This window comes from Pinus tabuliformis, chromosome Q (genome assembly GCF_031772625.1).
Source record: "Pinus tabuliformis cultivar Carrire ecotype Pingquan chromosome Q, CPIR1, whole genome shotgun sequence".
NCBI classification, from domain to species: domain Eukaryota; kingdom Viridiplantae; phylum Streptophyta; class Pinopsida; order Pinales; family Pinaceae; genus Pinus; species Pinus tabuliformis.
In genome coordinates this window covers 972683728-972688786 of record NC_142296.1, presented here as the reverse complement: position 1 = coordinate 972688786, position 5059 = coordinate 972683728, and the positions used below count along the sequence as shown (strand labels likewise).

General features: G+C 39.6%; 1 pseudogene across 1 annotated transcript; it reads left to right on the top strand.

Annotated features, from left to right (window-relative positions):
• The first annotated feature begins 283 nt into the window (after window positions 1-283).
• On the top strand, window positions 284-4369 carry LOC149222732 (pentatricopeptide repeat-containing protein At5g55740, chloroplastic pseudogene; annotated as a pseudogene). Its single transcript, XR_016249443.1, has 2 exons — window positions 284-3976; window positions 4098-4369. The product of XR_016249443.1 is annotated as a pentatricopeptide repeat-containing protein At5g55740, chloroplastic pseudogene (transcript).
• Window positions 4370-5059: the final 690 nt, after the last annotated feature.

Below are 5059 nucleotides of genomic sequence, written 5' to 3'. Positions count from 1 at the left end.
TAGCCAATTTTTATTTTTTTATTATTTTTGAAAAATCATAATTTAACAAAGCTCAAAATGCCTCATAAATTTGTAAAAGTGTTGAGTAAATTTATGCTTTTAAAATCATATCTTTAAAAACCACATGAAACACTTATAATTCCTCATAAACCTTTTACAGAGTTTAAGGGAACTTGGATTAAAAATGTGGCCAAAAATAGTAACACTAACACATTATCATGTACCTAATAATCAATAACATGAATTTATAGTGATAAGTTCAAATTTGAATGAGAATGGAAAATTTACACCACTGCAGACTTCTTGTACATCTCTGTAAATTGTTACCATGGTACATAGATCTCTGGAGCCAACCTTCTCCCAAGGGCAATTTCTCATTTCCAACGACATAATTTGTCACTCCGAGGTTACTGCTCATGGTATCTTCCGCGCTGGTGGAATTTCGTCGTTGTGGAGACATTCAACGAGATAATCATATGGGGAATTTCAAAATCAAAATCGTCACCCCGGATCAGATCCATATTCATCTGGGATTTCAAAATTAAAATCGTCATCTCTGATTAAGTTCAGATTCTCAGGAAAAAAATGGTATACCGGAGAATGATAGCAGCAGATATCATTGGCCACGGCAATCCCAGGCCTGAACTCTGAGGCCGAGCGACGTACATGTAACAGGGTTTACAAACTTTTTTGTACTGAGGCTTTAGTCTCAACTCTCCGCGAAAAAACAAATCAAATAATTTATTAGGAAGTCCAAAAGCTTCGCCGGAAATTCAGGTCAATACGAGACCTCATTTTCTATACAAACATATGACATTATTGCAGCTATTATTTTTCTCCCCGGCAATGGACGCCGGTGCCTTATCTGTCACCTTTCTCCATGATCTTATCTCTCTGCATAACATTTAGGTCAATTTAACATTCAAAAAGCCCTGGCGACATAATGTACTTATTATTTTCTGATGCTGATACTGTTCTTCCAGATCAGAATACCAAGGCCGCTGAATTTACGGGCATCGAAACAAATTTTGCTTTATTATCAAATCAAAGAACAATTCGAGAAAACCCAAAATCAAATGCAGAAAAAGATGCAAGTTTGTGTTTCTTTTGTTAATGTAAAAGAGGTGGTTAGACTGTGTAGGGAGGGCAAATTGAAGGAGGCAATGTGCAGTTTGGATGTGATGGATCAACAAGGCGTTGAGGTAAACTCCCAACTTTACATTCCTCTCTTGCAAGCATGTACTGATTTTACTGCTCTGCCAGAAGGAAGAAGGGTTCATGCTCACATGCATAAGAAGGGAATTGTTAAGAATGTTTATTTTGGTACCAAGCTTGTGAGTATGTACACCAAGTGCGGCAGTCTTGAGGATGCACACCGAGTGTTTGACAAAATAGGTAACCGAAATGTGTTCTCATGGTCTGCTATGATTGGAGGATATGCCAAGCAAGGACAGTTGGAGGAGGTTATCAGGCTCTTTCATGCAATGCAGAGAGAAGGCATTGTCCCAGATAATCTCGTGCTTCCCAAAATCCTCAAGGCTTGCGCGCATTTAGAGGTTCTGCAATGGGGTAGGGAAATTCATGGCTACACCATTAGAAGTGGTTTTGAATCCTATGCTTTTGTTGCCAACTCTCTGGTGGATATGTATGCGAAATGTGGGAATCTGGAGAATGCACGCCATGTGTTTGACAAAATGTCTGAAAGAGATGAGGTGTCATGGAACGCTATGATTGCTGGTTATGCCTCTGAAGGGCTGGAAGAGGAGGCCTTGAAACTGTTTACTGAAATGCAATTGACAGACATAGAACCGGGATTGATCACATGGAATGTGGTGATTGCCTGTTACGCTCAGAAGGGGCAGACTGATGAAGCCATCCAACTGTTTCGTCAAATGCAGCAACATAGGAGGCCAGATGTTTTCTCGTGGACTACGATGATTTCACGTTATGCACAATTTGGGCATGATGAGGCGGCATTGGAGCTCTTTCGTGAGATGCAACGTGCTGGAACTAAATCCAACTCCGTCACTATGGCTAGTGCTCTCTCAGCGTGTGCTCATATAGCAGCTCTGTGTGAAGGGAAGGAGATACATGGCTACGCAAAGAGAAGTGGGGAATTAGATTTTTCTGACGTTCTTGTTGGGAATGCACTTATAGATATGTATTCTAAGTGTGGACGTGTGGAGGATGCTCAGCGAGTGTTTGATAAGATGGCTGAAAGAGATGTGATCTCATGGAATTCTATGATTGCAGGTTGCGCAGAGGCTGGGCTTTGTGATGAGGCATTGAGACTCTTTGATCAAATGCAATTTGAAAATGTGAAGAAAAATGTAACTACATGGAATGCAATGATGAAGGCGTATATCCAGAATGGCCGTGCTGATAAGGCTTTGAAACTTTTTCAGCAAATGGAATTATCAGGCATTAAGCGGAATGTGATATCATGGAACACATTGATCGCAGGTCATGCAAAGAATGGGAATGGCAACATGTCTCTTACAATATTTCGTCAAATGCAACAAGAGGGCAGTATAAAATGCAACATAATCACCATCTTGAGTGTTGTCCCAGTGTGTACCCACTCAGCAGCTCTGCAACAGGGCAAAGAGATCCATAATTATATTATCTGTCATGGCTTTGACTATGAAGTTGGTGTAGGGAATGCTCTCATTGACATGTATGCAAAATGCGGGAGTATAGAGAATGCTCGACGAGTGTTTGATGAAATGCCTCATAGAGATCTGCTGTCATGGAATGCTATGATTGCAGGTTATGGTTTGCATGGATTTGGCAATGAGGCCATCACTCTATTTGATCGCATGCAACAACAAAGAGCTTTGAAGCCTGACCATATTACCTTCACAGGTGTCCTTTCTGCTTGCAGTCATGCAGGTCTGGTTGAGGAAGGTTGGAAATTCTTTGGTTGCATGACTCAAGAGTTTCTCATTACACCCACCATGGAACACTATGCATGCATGGTTGACCTTCTTGGTCGCTCCGGACGATTGCAAAAGGCACAAGAATTTATTAACAATATGCCATTAGAACCCAATGCTAGTGTGTGGGGAGCCCTGCTTGGTGCTTGCAGAATTCATTGCAACACAGAGATAGGAAGAAATGCAGCAGAACACCTTTTTGAATTAGAACCTGAAAATGCTGGACATTATGTATCATTATCAAATATTTATGTTGCAGCTGGGAGGTGGAATGATGCAAAAATGGTGAGAAAATTGATGGAGGAGAGGGGTGCCAGAAAATCACTAGGGTGCAGCTGGATTGGTTAAAAACAAGGAGCATCCATTTGTTATAAAATACACATCACAGGCACAATGGCAAATGAAAGAAATCTATCTGCATTGGAAAGCTTGGATGAGACAATCAAGAATGCGGGGTAAATCCCGGAGATAATATTTATGCTAGATGATTTAAGTGAGGAGGAGAAATAACCAGAATAAGATGCTAGTCATTGCATTTGGGTTTATCCACACACCCAGGGACACCTCTTCTGCTTATCAAGAACCTTCTTGTACGTGGCAATTGCTACAATACCATGAAATTCATCTCTAAAGTTGTCAAGAGAAATTGCTCCCAGTGATGTCAACTTTTTTCATCATTTTGTGAATGGTAATTGGTTAAAAACGAGGAGCATCCATTTGTTATAAAATACACATCACAGGCACAATGGCAAATGAAAGAAATCTATCTGCATTGGAAAGCTTGGATGAGACAATCAAGAATGCGGGGTAAATCCCGGAGATAATATTTATGCTAGATGATTTAAGTGAGGAGGAGAAATAACCAGAATAAGATGCTAGTCATTGCATTTGGGTTTATCCACACACCCAGGGACACCTCTTCTGCTCATCAAGAACCTTCTTGTATGTGGCAATTGCTACAATACCATGAAATTCATCTCTAAAGTTGTCAAGAGAAATTGCTCCCAGTGATGCCAACTGTTTTCATCATTTTGCGAATGGTAAGTGTTCTTGTGAGGACTTTGATATTGATAAGTAAAATACACAAAATGTTACCAGTGACAAAGCTAATGCATGTTTCTAACCTCTTATTTATTACTAAGGAACTTGTTATTGTTTTAGTTTCAGGCAGAGAGTGGCGTTTGGACCTCCAATTATTAAAGATGTGTCAAGTACCTTGGCCTAGATTTATCACACAATGATGTGATGCTGTACCATATAGTGTATATTTTATTAATAGGGCTTAATATTCACAAACGTTTGCGGGTTCCTCGTTGGTCAATCGAGGATAGAGCAATAAGCTATTGTGTTTCTATGTAGTGCCATCTTGTGACCACTGCAATTTTTTTCCTTATTGTTCACCTTTGATGGGCTGTAATATGTCTTGTCTTGTCTAGGGCTTCCTAGGGATTAAGTAACCTATATAATTTGAGGCTAAATACTCCATAACGATTCTACACAAGGTTCACCCAAAGACATATAAACAACGATTATGATTTCGAGTGATTTTGTTGATGCGAGTAGCTTATGAAGATACTTCTACACAGTCTTTAAACGTTAAACGTGAGAAAGTCACCTAATTGACTCTTAACCTTAGAAATTACTTTAATTATTAAAGTAATTGACTTTTATAAGATAAAGTGAGGTAATCTAATCAAACACACAAGTTATATGCATTATTGAAATAGATAAATCTCAACCATTAATCTCAAATGACGTTGAGATCTAATCCCAACTATCAATCACTATGGAGATTAAGTTTGTGGATTTGGTCAACAACTCAAACTTGTAAAAGGAAGGCTAGGCTAATGGAGGAGACACATCTTGAGCACAAGACAAAGACGTTGAGATCTAATCCCAACTATCAATCACTTTGGAGATTAAGGTTGTGGATTCGGTCAACAACTCAAACTTGTAAAAGGAAGGCTAGGCTAAAGGAGGAGACACATCTTGAGCACAAGACAAAATAAGACAGTGAGATCTCAGTTATTGGGTCAAGGACTTTAATTCAAGTGTGCAGGGTTTGAGGAAGAGTGCAAGGGGTAACAAGGGAGAAGAATCTAGACTAGCCAAGCAAGATTTGT